Source organism: Macrotis lagotis, chromosome 2, assembly GCF_037893015.1.
Source record: "Macrotis lagotis isolate mMagLag1 chromosome 2, bilby.v1.9.chrom.fasta, whole genome shotgun sequence".
NCBI lineage: Eukaryota > Metazoa > Chordata > Mammalia > Peramelemorphia > Peramelidae > Macrotis > Macrotis lagotis.
This window is the reverse complement of record NC_133659.1, coordinates 288,695,460-288,710,391: the sequence shown is the minus strand read 5'-3', so window position 1 is coordinate 288,710,391 and position 14,932 is coordinate 288,695,460. Positions and strand designations below refer to the sequence as shown.

General features: G+C 35.4%; 1 pseudogene; it reads right to left on the bottom strand.

Moving 5' to 3' along the window:
* Positions 1-3,516: 3,516 nt before the first annotated feature.
* LOC141515071 (retinol dehydrogenase 7-like) lies at positions 3,517-13,855 on the bottom strand (annotated as a pseudogene).
* Between the last annotated feature and the right edge of the window lie 1,077 nt (positions 13,856-14,932).

Sequence of the window (14,932 nt, the reverse complement as noted above, 5' to 3'; positions counted from 1 at the left end):
CTGAGTGGTTCTAAAGATTCAAATAAGACTTATTCTGCACTTGCCTTCAGGATTCAGTCTGGGGAATCTGTTAGAAGTTTGTGGGGAGATGTTCACAGGGTCATTATGATCATAAGTTCACCTCTCAATCTACTATGCCATGATTTCTTTCCATGGTTAGTCACATGAAAGAGAATCTACAAGGCTCCTAGCAAGAAACATATATGTACAGTGAATAAAATAAATTAGGTTTTGGGAAAAGTTCTGCTGCCTCTCTTGGAAATTACAGAATGATGTCATTAAAACATGAGAAAGTTGATAGAACAATTAATATGAGCCAATAATAATTCATTATTAATGAATGAATGATCTATTTAATATCTTATACATTCAAACTGTTGATATTTTGTCCTTTGTTTTAGAAGAAGACGATGATGTCAGGGAAGTGATGCCATGACAAGGACATGAATTGGATTAGAGTGAGGGGTGTCGTGCTAAGTCATCATCCTCACTTTCTCCTCCCAAGTCATCTGGGTTCAGCAGATATATTGCTCTAAATAATTATTGACTAGAGAAATGCAAATTAAAGCATGTCTGAGGTATCACCTCGCACCTCTCAGGTTGGCCAATATGACCAAAAAAGGAAAATGATCAATGTTGGAGGGGATGTGGGAAATCTGGAACACTAATGCATTGCTGGTGGAGTTGTGAACTGATTCAACTTTTCTGGAGAGCAATTTGGAATTATGCCAAAAGGGCAATAAAAATGTACATACCCTTTGATCCAGCAAAACCACTACTGGGTCTGTATCCTGAAGAGATTATGAAAAAGGGTAAAAATCCCACATGTACAAAAATATTCATAGCAACTCTTTTTGTAGTGGCAAAGAATTAGAAATTGAGGGATGCTATCAATTGGGGAATGGCTGAACAAAATTGTGGTTTTATGTACATGATGGAACACTATTATACTATAAGAAATCATGAGGAATGATTTCAGAAAAGTCTGGAAAGACTTGCATGAATTGATACTGAGTGAGATGAGCAAAACTAGAATAACATCATACACATTATCAACAACATGGAGTGTTGATCAACCTCAATGGATCTGCTCATTCCTTCAGTGTAATAATCAGGGACAATTTTAGGGGATCTGTGGTGGAGAATGCCATCTTTATCCAGAGAAGGAAGTGTGGAGTTTAAATGAAGACCAAAGTTTATTATCTTCAATTTTTAAAAGTTGTCTTATGTATTATGTAATTTAACTGTCTCTAATATTTTCTGTCTTCCTTTTGGATCTGAGTCTTTTCTTAGAACACATTCAGTTTCAATCTATGCTTATCATGAATGCAAATGTAAAACCTATATTATACTATCTTCTGTTGAGGTAGGGAAGGAAGGAAGAAAAAATTGTAAAACTCAAAACTTTGCATAAAAATATGAGTGGTAGAAACTCCAATTGTATGTAATTGGAAAACTAATAAAATATTTATATAATAAAATAAATTGCTAAAAAATTTGCTTGTTCTCTATTAATATCCTCATTGATCCTCATTGAGGATACTCTCAGTTTCTGTACAAATGACTTTTGAAAAGACTTGTTTAGATGCATTTATTTTTTGGATATGCTTTATAGTAGGCATAAAAGGTCATTTATTATTGATATTTTCTATTTTTTACATATTAATAATGTTCAATATTTTTTCTATGCCTTTGGTATCCTTTCTGTCATTAGATGTTCTGTATATTGATTCAATATCCTCACAATTGTTCTGCATCTCTGCTTTATACATTTTGTCCAGTTTGGGTGCTTGTCCTATCTTTGTTCTCTTTAGTGCTATTCCTATCTTCTTTAGAGACATCTGAGACTATGTTAGGGTCCATTGCTTTGTCCTTGATGTTGGAAAGAGTTTTTAATAAGAATTTTTGAGCTCTTTTCCATTTTTTTCAATTTGCTGTCTCTTCCATTTTCCCCCATAAATGTTCTGGGGATACTTTTATGTAACTAAATCTCTTGTCAAGATTTCTTTAAACTGCTTTTACCCTCTGCTTTATGAGGTATTCCTGCACACGATTATCCCTCATCCTTCTTCATAAAGCTTTATAAATGACTTTATGCTTTAAACTAATGTTATCTTTGACCGACCCCTCTCTATTTGGCAAGTCAAGTTTTTGCTGACTAAGGTTGTCTCTGAGTTCTTTTGATTTTATTGCAATAATTTAGAGAAAGTAAATTCTAAAATTTTACTTTTAAGTAAGTCTAACTTTTGCTTTGGCAGGTTTGTAGTTTGACTTTGGATCACGGATCTTTGTTGTTAATTCTTTTCAGTTGTTCTGACACTTCAAGATCCCATTTGGGGTTTTCTTGGCCAAGATATTGAAATGGTTTTCCCTTTCCATCTCTAGTTCATTTTTACAAATGAGGAATTAAGTAAACAGGGTTAACTGGTTTATATTTACTATGTGTCTGAGGTCAGATTTGAACCCAGTGAGATAAATCTTCCTGACTTTGGGTCTGGCACTCTATCACTTAGCTGCCTAAATGAAAGACTATATCAATAATTCTTTATCTATAAAATATAATCACTTGAGGGACTTCTGGATCAGAGCCAAGATGGCAATGTGAAGCTAACATGCTTCCAGAGCTTTTCCCTAATAAAGGTAAATGAAGCCTCTATCCTGATATTCAAGTTACAGATTCACCAAGAAAAAGAAAAGATTCAAAGACATTTTCAGTGGTAGACATGGAGAATCTTCTGGGAAGGTCTGTCTCTTTGGGGGAAAAGGGGAAGTAAAGTCCAGGAGGCAGGAAAGTGGGAAAGTCAGTGGGAGGCTTTTAGCCATAGTGCAATCCAGGTCCCAACAGTTTGACAACAGCAGAGGTCCCTGCATCTAGATAGCAAGCTAGCAGGGAGCATGCCACCCCAACAAAGTCTGAATCCTGGGAACACTGGGACAAAAGCTAGGACTTGGTTTGGAACAAAACACTGCCAAGTCAGAACCTAGACATAAAGGAGGAAACAAACCTCTGCAAAGGCAAGGCTTGGACTGCATAGTCAATATCTGGGCCAACAACAAGCTAGGGATCAGATCCTATCCCCAACAAAAAAAGAAGCTTGGATCTATACTTCCTATACCCTAGGAGCAGAGCTAAAACAACAGAGGAGCAAAAAAAACTAAAAGAGCTCTCACTCTAGAAAACTACGTTATAGACAAATATCATGACAATGTCATGTCTGAAGAAGAAATCAGTGAAAAATCACTCACAGGGGAAGTATCTAGACATTGCAATGGACTCAAATACAAAAGCTAATGGAAGAGCTTTAAAAAGAATTTCAAAACCAAAGAAGAGAGGAAGAAGAAAAATGGAAAAAAGAAATCAGAGCAATGCAGGAAAATTATGAAAAATTGACTAGAGAGTTCAACACCTTTAAAAAGGAAACACAAAAGGTAATTGAAGAATATAAAACCATAAAAATTAGAATTGAACAAATAGAAATCAATGAATCTATGAGATTACAGGATTCCATCAAACAAAATAAAAAGGCTGAAAAAAAGGACCTTTTTAGTGAAAACAAATGACCTGGAAAATAGATCCAAGGAAGACGATCTATGAATCATCAGACTACCAGAAAGCCTAGATCAAAAAAAGAACCTGGAAAACATCATGCAGGAATTTATAAGGGAAAACTGTCTAAATCTTCTAGAACAGTAAAACAATATAATCAATGAAAGAATGCAGAGAACCCCAACCAGAAAGAGACCCCAGATAAAACCTCCAAGGGCCATAATAGCCAAATTCCAGAACTCTCAAATAAAGGCAAAAATATTGCAAGTAGCAAAAATATCCAATTCAAATACAAAAGAAACATAATCGGAATCAAACAGGACCTATCAATCTCAACACTGAAGGATCAGAAAACTTGGAATATCATATATTGGAGAGCAAAAGGACCTGGGATCACAATGCAGAATGTACTAACCCTGCAAAATTCACCATATTCTATCAGGGAAAAAGATGGATCTTCAACGATATAGAGGACATCCAGAATTTCCTGATACAAAGACTAGAATTGAAAGAGAATTCAACCTTCAAATACATGACTCAAGAGTTGCATAAAAAGGTAAATGAAAAGGGGGAGGAAAAAAATGAAACAACAAAACAAATGTTAGTCAAGACCATCAAATTGTATACAACCCTAAAATGGAAGATATAACACTTCTAATTCTTGAGAACTTTACTTCTCTCAGGATAATTAAAGGGTTGAATATAATTGAAGAGATTGGACTTAAAGGATAAGGGTATAGTTGGGTCTTGTTTCTCCAATGAAGAAGTCTGAGATGATATCACTATGTTTGAGACAAAAAGTCTTGATGAAAAGCAGGGGTATTAACTTTATTTTTTTTTAAAAAGATTTTATTTTGAGTTTTCAGTTTTCCCCCTAATCTTGCTTCCTTTCCCCCACCCCCCACAGAAGGCAGTCTGTTAGTCTTTACATTGTTTCCATGGTCTACATTGATCTAAGTTGAACGTGATGAGAGAGAAATCATATCCTTAAGGAAGAAAAATAAAGTATAAGAGAGATAGCAAAATTACATAATAAGATAATGGTTCCCCCCCTAAATTAAAGGTAAATAGTCTTTGGTCTTTGTTCAAACTCCACAATTCTTTCTCTGGATACAGATGGTATTTCTCCATTGATTGCAGATAACCCAAAATTGTCCCTGATTGTTGCACTGATGAAATGAGCAAGTCCATCAAGGTTGATCATCACTCCCATGTTGCTGTTAGGGTGTACAGTGTTTTTCTGGTTCTGTTCATCTCACTCAGCATCAGTTCATGCAAATCCTTACATACTTCCCTGAATTCCCATCCCTCCTGGTTTCCTAATAGAATAATAGTGTTCCATGACATACATATACCACAGTTTGTTAAGCCATTCCCAAATTGAAGGACATTTACTTGATTTCCAATTCTTTGCCACCACAAACAGGGCTGCTATGAATATTTTTGTACAAGCGATGTTTTTACCCTTTTTCATAATCTCTTCAGCGTATAGACCCAGCAGTGGTATTGCTGGATCAAAGGGTATGCACATTTTTGTTGCCCTTTGGGTGTAATTCCAAATTGCTCTCTAGAAAGGTTGGATGAGTTCACAGCTCCTCCAACAATGTATTAGTGTCCCAGATTTCCCCACATCCCTTCCAACAATGATCATAATCTTTTCTGGTCATATTGGCCAATCTGAGAGATGTGAAATGGTACCTCAGAGATGCTTTATTTGCATTTATCTAATAAGTCATGATTTAGAGCAATTTTTCATATGACTATGGATTGCTTTGAGTTCCTCATCTGTAAATTGCCTTTGTACAACCTTTGACCATTTGTCAATTGGGGAATGGCTTTTTAAAAAAAAATTTTTTTTAGGTTTTTTTTTTGCAGGGCAAATGGGTTTAAGTGGCTTTTCCAAGGCCACACAGCTAGGTAATTATTTAGTGTCTGCGACTGGATTTGAACTCAGGTACTCCTGACTCCAGGGCCAGTGCTCTATTCATCTAGCTGCCCCCGTTTTGAAAATTTGACTCAGTTCTCTGTATATTTTAGAAAGAGTCCTTTGTCAGAAATATTAGTTGTAAAAATGGTTTCCCAATTTACTACATTTCTTTTGATCTTGGTTACAGTGGTTTTGTCTGTGCAAAGGCTTTTTAATTTAATGTAATCAGAATTATCTAGTTTGTTTTTTAATGATGTTCTCCATCTCTTCCTTGGTCATAAACTGCTTCCCTTTCCATAGATCTGACAGGCAAACTACTCCTTGATCTTCTAGTCTGCTTATAATATTTTTTTATGTCTAAATCCTATATCCATTTAGATCTTATATTGCTATAGGGTGTGAGGTGTTGGTCTAATCTGTTTATTCCATACTAACTTCCAATCTTCCCAACAACTTTTATCGAAAAGAGAGTTTTTATCCCAGTAGTTAGACTCTTTGGGTTTATCAAACAACAGATTAGTATAATCATTTCCTGCTATTGCACCTAGTCTATTCCACTGGTCCACTGCTCTATTTCTCAGCCAATTCTAGACAGTTTTGATGACTGATGCTTTATAATATAATTTTGGGTCTGGTAAGATTAAGCCACCTTCTTTTGTACTTTTTTCATTGAATCCCTGGAAATTCTTGACTTTTTATTTCTCCATATAAATTTACTTACAAAATTTTCTAACTCATTAAAGTAATTTTTTGGAATTTTGATTGGTAGGGCACTAAAACAGGTAGTTTAGTTTTTGGTAGAATTGTAATTTTTATTATATTAGCTCCACCTATCTATAGGCAGTTCATGTTTGCCCAGTTATTTGAATCCCAGTTATTTGTGTGAGAAATATTTTGTAATTGTTCTCAAAAAAGTTTTTGAGTCTGCCTTGGCAGATAGACTCCCAGGTATTTTATATTGTCTGTGGTTACTTTGAATGAGATTTCTCTTTCTAGCTCTTTCTGCTGTATCTTGCTAGTCATATATAGAAATGTTGAGGATTTACGAGGGTTTAGTTTATATCCCGCAACTTTACTAAAGTTGCTAATTATTTCTAATAGTTTTTTTAGATGATTTTTTTGGTATTCTCTAGGTCTACCATCATGTCATCTGCAAAGAGTGAGAGTTTTGTCTCTTCCTTCCCAATTCTAATTCCATCAATTTCTTTTTCTTCTCTTATTGCTGAAGCTAACATTTCTAACACAATATTGAATAGTAGTGGTGATAATAGGCATCCTTGTTTCACCAGGGATGTTAATTTTAAATATAAGTGTCTCATTATCCTTTGAGCCACTTTAATTCTGCTATGCTGATGAAGCTTAGTACTTTGTCTAATGGTTCTGAGTCAGTTTCTCTCACAATTTATAATCATTTGTAAAGTTCTCAAGTGAGACCTTCAGAGTCTCCCTGTATTAAGAGATCTTTAAGTTCTTGTAGTTAATTAGATCAGGGTTTGACTTAATTTGTGCTTCACTTAACAAGGGGTTAAATATCCTGCTTGGAGAGGGGAGGGTCAAGTGTGAGAGAAAATAGGCCTGTGGAGAGGGGCACAAACAGTTCAAGAAATGATTTGGCTTTGGATTATATTTTGGATCGTGAGGAGGATTGTGTGTCCATGCAGGGTACTTGAAAAGGGGATAAGGTAAAAAATGATTATAATAATAATGTGATGTTATTTGAAACAATGTTGCTTATCAAACAATCAACCTGTGATGATGCTTTGATAACAATATGAACTTATCAAGGAATCAAATAACCAAACTGTGATTGATACCTGAAAAAAATATAATCCCTTTCATTTTTTTTACAAAGTTATTTGGTACTAACCATGTCCAGTGACTACTAAGTCTTATACTAAAGAAAATAATCATAATGCAAAGACACAAAACTTTTATCTTGTTTACAGGTCTTTGATATAACTAATTTTTTTCTATCTGAATTATGCTTTCTCAGTTTCTCAACAACTTCACTGTTATGGAACTTTGCACTGAAGTCATCAGAGTGTTTGCTAATTTAATTTGGAAGTCTAACCAGGTTTTTCATAGAATTTTAATCCTTTGCAACTTATTTTAGTTCACTTTTATGCAATTATGATAATGGTTGTATTTTTATAACTACTTATAATGAAGTCTGCAACTAATGGTGACCAAAAAGCCCATGAAATTATATTTCTTCATTTTGGATATATGATGCATATATCATATGTATATATATATATATATATATATATATATATATATATCATATGTGATATATGATAAAATCAAATCTGCCAAATCATTTCCCCTTTCCAAGAAGAATCTGTAAGTCACTGTTTTCATTTAGCTGTACCTTATTTATTCTGATTTTTTTAATAAGAATATAAAGATTGATATGATCTAGCTCTTCCAGTAGCATTCCATTTATTTGACAAATATCTATATTATTTTTATCTAATTTTGTTCCAAGATAGTTTTCAACATTTATTTGTTGTAAGCTTCTGAGTTCCAGTTTTTTTTTCTCCTTCTCTTCCTTCCACCCTCCCCAAGAGAGCAAGCAATCTGATATAGGTTATACTCTCACAATCATGTTAAATACATTTCCATGTTACTCATGTTGTGAAAGAAGAGTCACAACAAAAGGGAAAAAACATAAAGGAAAAAAATCTTAAAAAGTGAAAATAGTATGCTTTAATCTGTATTCAAATTCCACAGTTGTTTCTCTGAATGTAGATGACATTTTCCATCACATGTCCTTGAAATATTTCACATTTTTAAAAATGTCAACAACTAATTTAAGGTTTAAAAATGGTCTAAATCCTAATTGTTTCAGAATTCTTTGCTGCCATTTATGCCACTCTATCACCATCAATGAAGAATGGCTATTTTTATTTGTTCTTGCTTTTCTCATTTCATGGATTTCATGGTTAAAGAATTTATCATAAATTGGTCACCCAACTGGTAATGAACGTTTCAGTTTTAACTAGACTGGCCCACAGAGAACAAACTTACTTTATTGGTAGGGTCATATTGACAGCTTTTCTGGTGTATTAGAACTAGCTGGTGCTTACATTCCACTAACATGGCCTTCAATGAACCCAGGATCACTTCTATGATTTCATGAAGAATTAGAGTAGAATGTTGTGGAGTTCCTTGCTCACAATAAGCACTTAAATATTTGTGGTTTTGACTTCTAGTGAGTTTGGAGGATCATAGATTGGAAAATGAAAGCTATCTTTGGAAGTCGTCTAATTTATAGGGAAATGAGACACAGAGGGGTCGGTCAATCTATCAATAACCATTTATTTTGATTTTTATATACCAGTTTTATGTACCCCTGTGCTAAGGGATAAAAAGAAAGGTAAAATCATGGTTCCCCACTCTCAAGGAATTCACAGCCTATGCGGAAAACAACAGTAAACAACCATTTACGAATAATGTATGATCTTCTGAACTCACTGCAAATCAAAACCACAACAAGAAAGAAAGCTGTATAACTAAGGGAGATTGGAAAAGCTTTCTGTAGAAGGTGGCATTTTAGCTGGGATCTCAAGAGATCTAAAACATTTCAGGCATCGGCTCCTTCTGATAGTGGTGGTGGTTCTCTTTAAATTGGACAGTCAGTTAAAATTTATAAAGGTGAGTGAATTCCACCCCTGGTCCTTAGATTCCAAATCAGCTTTTTCCCCCAAGTTATGCTAAATAGATTTGACTATTTAACTGTTTTGTCACATTTGATTTTTGACAGCTGCTACTAATCTTAACAATTAGCATTTATACAGCTCTTAAAGGTTTCACAAAGCACTTTACATACTCTCAAGATAGGTAGGTGCTATTATTATCCAAGTTTTACACATGAGAAAACTGAGACTGAGAGGTTGAGAAACTTGTCCAGAATCACACAATTAGGGACTGAGACAGGATTCAAACAAACATCCTCCTGACCCTAGGCATTTTCACTGGTTATCTCACACTGCCTGGTACTCTTTCCTATTTCCTATCTTCCTTCTGGTTTCAGCCAAAATTCTACCTTCTATAAGAAGACTTAACTGGTTCTCCACAATCTTAGCACCTAACTTCTTTTGATTATCTCCAAGTTATTCTGTGTATGCTTTAAGTGTGATATTTATCAGCTTCCAATTTGCATAACTTTTTTTTATAAAAGAGCCTGCATGATCCTTTCATCTTTTATACAACTGTTGTACTTTCTAGGCAAAAGTGTATGACTTCTTTCACCTTCTATTGAAGATATGAAATTTGTAAATTAAAACACACAGAATCCCTGTCTTTAGTAAGACATATAATACAATTCCACTAGCACCAATAATTCATCTACTTTGGAAAGAGAACTTGATTGAAAACCAACCCTCCAAATTTCAACTGAATTTTCAACTAATTAATAATTCAACAAATTTCAACTAATTTTTCATTAGGTTCTACCCTAAAGCAAAGCATGAGCAGGTTTGACTCTATAAATAAATTTGGAAAGTATAAAATCAAGTAGGGACGTTGGTAAATAAGTCAGAGGAATAAAAATGACTTTGTCCACTTAACAATGTAGTGGGTCCTTGGGTGAACTGCTGTCAAAGCATGCTCCATGCTTAATGATAAGAAAGAGTTCATATCTTTGAAATCTGAAATAGAAAGAAAATTGAGATAACAGAAATGTATGAACACATGAATAGAAAAATAAATGAAGCAGAAAAATTAGACATTTTCTTTTTAGAGTTATCAGACTGACTTAAACTTACTTTGAAGTAGTATTCTCCATAGGCTTCTCTGATTTTCAGAGAGACTTGGCTCCACAGCCTCTTTAGTATGTTATTCATATTATCAGGATTGAGGATGAGTGTTCTAAAGTTGACTGATTCTATGACAACCACTTGAACACCAAAGGGAGCCATTTCTCTTCTGAAACACAGTTAGGGAACTAAACAGATCGATCAGTGGCTCTTGAAACAAAGTGCTTCCCACAAAGGCAAAAGCAATTTTATACAAGTTAGGAATAAAGTATTACCAGGACAGTTCCAGAGATGAATCAAAGAGGCAACCTCAATCTCTCTTCCAGGGTCATTGAAGTCTAGACTTTAGTCACCTTCATGGCCATTGGTACAAGTGGATCTCATCTGCCCATTCCCCTGAGAGAAGTTTTCACATGCTTAGGTAGACATCCCCTAACTCACTGATGGGTTTGAGGCCTATTGGTTAACCTCAATCTGGTTTAGCCCATCTACACAGATGTTTTATGGGGCAAGTCTGCTATGCATGCTACAGCTTTCTGGAGATCCAAGTGACAGTTGAGTGAAAGCTTGGCACTAAAGGTGAATGATTAGCCCTGAAAAATATCTCACACCTGAGATACTAGTCATCCTGGAACACCCCATATGCCCCCTTTTTGCAAGCACCAACAAGTTGATTAGCTAGTTGGCAGAATGGGTAGAGTCTTGGGACTGGAGTTCAAACCTGGTCTCAGATATTTACTAGCTAGGTGACACTGGGCAAGTTACTGAACACTGTTTGCTTTAGTTTCATCATCTATAACAATGAATTGAGAAGAAAATGGCAAAACATTCCAGCATCTTTGCCAAGAAAATCCCAATGGGGTCATGAAGAGTCAGACATGATTCAACAATATTAACAACAACAAACCAACAAGTCAGTTTTAAAGAAATAAATAATAAATAATAAAAAACTCCAAAAAACCAGGGTGATTGCTTCACAAACTATCAAAACTTTAAAAACAAAACAAAAGGAAACCCAAAACAAACGCCTCCTATTGCATTCAAGTGCCTGTGAATAGAGCAATCCTTACCTGAGACTGTCTGAAAAAGGCTTCCATGCCATACTTAGAGATGCAGTATCCTCCATCAACCATTGATAGTCTCTCTGCTATAGTAGAAGCATTGACCACTCTTCCTTGTGCCTTTCTCACCACTGGGAGCATGCTGAGAGTCACGTCAATCAGCCCAATCAGGTTCACATGTAAAATCGTGAGGAAATCCTTCTTCTTGAGTCACTCATTGCGGAATATGGGTAAACTGACCCTGCATTATTTACCAAACTCCAGAGGCCTGGGGAGATAAATAGAATGCTTTGGAAATAAAACTCAAGCTTATTCCTACCTCACAAACCCCATACTCAACTCCACCATGTCAATAGGAAAAGACTGCATTGCTCCATCCAATTGTTCTTTTGGTTCTTAGTGGATAGTTCTTTTTTTTAAAGGCCTCTTTTATTCTCCTAAAAAACAATAATATACTCTTTTTGTAGCCCCAGAGCCTAGCACATTGCCTAATATTGAATAAATGTTTATTGATGATGAGTAGATTGGTTGCTTCCAGAATCCTGATATGCAAGAAGGAACTCTGTCAAGGCATGCCCCTCTAACACTTTGGTCTTAGTCTAGCTCTTCTTCATAGAGCTTTGTAAAACGGGGCTCTGTAAGATCTCTATCTGTTATTTCTGAGAATTCTCTTCCATTGCAAAGATTAAAGATCATCTGTCCTGTGATTTCTGGGTAATGGTTCTTTGGCTCGAGAGACCTTAGCATGTTTACTACCTGATCAGTAGGTAGGTGAAAGGTTATTATTCATGTAATCTGGATTTGCTTCAGAGGTCTTCTTTTTTCTAATTTTTTTTTTTTTTGCAAGGCTATGGGGTTGAGTGATTTGCCTAAGGTCACACAGCTAGGTAATAAGTGTCTGAGGTCAGATTTGACCTCAGGAACTCCTGACTTCAGGGCCAGTGCTCTGTCCACTGTGCCACCTAGCTGCGCCTCAGAGATCTTCTTTGAACTTCTGTTTTAGTCTGGATACCTAGGCTTCAATGCTTTTCTTCTTCAAAATTTGTCAATAATTATTATCAGTTTTTTACTTCACAGCATTTGTCTCCATTGTCCATGTTTATAGTGCTCACCCTCATTCCCTCTGTGTCAAATCTGAGTCAACAAATTGAAAATAATGCAATGATGTATTTAGATGGGCCAAGATGAAACTATACATTACAGGCCACCCTTGTGCTTCCTTCCCAGTCCCCATTTAATTGCATACTGTTTCAGATAATAAATGGTTCCATTTTGTTTGGATTTCAATTAAATTCAAAAAATATTTAATAAAAAGAAGTTCTGTACTCCTGTTATCTTACTAGTAGAACTTGTCTGTGGGGAGATTTTGAGACTAGGGAGGCAGTACAATTTAATTTCTCTCAGCCTTTATGGTTGTACATAGAGACCAAAATAATCCCTAATCTCAGGGAATCTTATATTCTAATGGGAGATACAATGTGTGCATAGATAAAGACAGAGTTAATTCAGGTTCTAAGACAGCAGTAACAAGTAGGTAGTGAAAATCTGAAAATTCTGTAGGAGATGACCACTGAGCTGACTGGAGATTGGGATTACAAAAGGGAGAGGTAAATGGGGGGGGGTTTAGAAACGGAGAATAATCTACACAAAAATTCAGAGGATGGGAGATTGAATGTCATAAACAAGGGACATCTAGTGAGTTAGAAAAATAAGATTTATTGTAACTACCTTAGAGAAGGAAAAAATTGATTTTTTGACAGAGTTTAGAGACTGATTCCTTTAGTTGTAGGTAATCCTTTCTGTTGACCACAGCTTTCACTTAACTTTTTCCTACATCTTGTAGAATGCATGTCCTCAAAAGAGAGTACTTGGTCATACCTCTTTCCATCCCCAACCCTTAATCATCTTCCCATAGGTGTGTTACTCAATGTTTGAGCTTCTGGGAAAGCTAATAAGTCCATTTTGGCCAGTGGAGTTACTTTTTAAAGATAATGGTTTTAAAGGAAATTTAAAAGGACATTTTGCAAGAAAGAATTTTTAAAATTAAAATTTAAAAATTCCTCTTAGTAAAAATACTTTTGGAATGTGAGATATGGAGATATATACTTCTCTGCCTTACTTGCAAAATATTCTGTGGCTCTGATTCAACCTGAATATAGTCTCTGACCCTTTGAAGGGAGGTATAAGATCTATTTTACAAAGATGAAAGTCCTGAGTTAAAAGATAGCCAATTGAGTGGATATTAGGCTCTACCTTTTTCTCCCATTGAGTTGCTGCAATGATGTTCTCAGTCTTGGTTACTTCCAGAATTACTGTCTCAAGCCTGTCTCAAGCCTGTCAGAAGTATTCCTCTTCAACTCCTCTGCTCCCTTTCCTGTCAGACAAGAGGCTAGAACTCACAGTCCCTGAAGATCCAATTGCTTAGCCAATAAGTTTCCAAACCCAGAGTCACAACCTGTTATGAAGACATATTCCTCAGGAAGGTTTTGGACCACTTTCTTCTCCCGATACCAGCAAAAACAGAGCACAAGCGGACAAGGACAATCAGATAGAGCCTCATAAAGCAGTCTATGCCTTGTCCTGAATTAAAAAAGAGAACATTTTAAAGAAAGGTCTCTCAGTCAAAGAAATTCCGTGAATTAGAGGTAGGTTCTTTGAAGCTCATCTGAGGTTCCTTTTGAAGCCTTATTGTCAGATCATTTTACCTTGAAGTTACTGAGCAAGGCTATAAAACATCTTGTGAAATATTAACTCCTTCATTGGGCATTATGGATGATTTGATGGTAACAAATTCCCACATTTCCTTTTGGAGGAAGTGAGGGTATTTTAAAAATATGAACTTTCCAACCTCCCATTAAGCAGCTGTGTTTTGAAGTCTTAAAGGACTTGAAGTTTTCTAAGAAGCCATCAATTTTTAAGCAGTTTTGATTGATTGCTTAAAATTAAAGAAATAACCAAAAACATTTTGGATTTTACTTGGGATACTGAAGTAATAGTAACCTACTCTTGGTGGGTTTTGAGTTTTTTGACTCTAAACTCCATTGAAGTCAACTCCAATACTTTCATCTTTGTAAAATGATTCATACTACTCCCTCCAAAGGGATAGAGACTAATAATAAAGGCTATATTACAAATCAGTCAACCTCTTATTTGGAATGAAGACTTTCATCCAGTTGAATTATTTTCCAAAATTCAAATGGATCATTTAAAAATAATTTCCCGGCACTTTTAATTTAGACTGTCTCTTGACCTACATAGCTTCAGATCTGTGAATACATTTCTGCTTTTTAAATTAATCTTCCTTCATGATATAAAAGTAGATTCACTATAGGTAATTTTGCCATGCTTTCAGTGATTCCAAACTGCTTACTGATGCCAAAGCATATCTTTTTTTTTTTTAAATCTATGCTCTGCTGGTGATGCTACTACTTGTAGGACCTGAATTCTGATTCTGACTCTAATGCTTATTAACTGTGTGACCTTGAGCAGGTCAGCTCTAGAACTGTGCTCCAATTATCTTATGAAGATGATTCAAAAGGCATTAGAGGGGTAGTTAGGTGGCATAGTGGATAGAGCACTGGCCCTGGAATCAGGAGTGCCTGAGTTCAAATCTGACCTCAGACACTTAGTAATTACC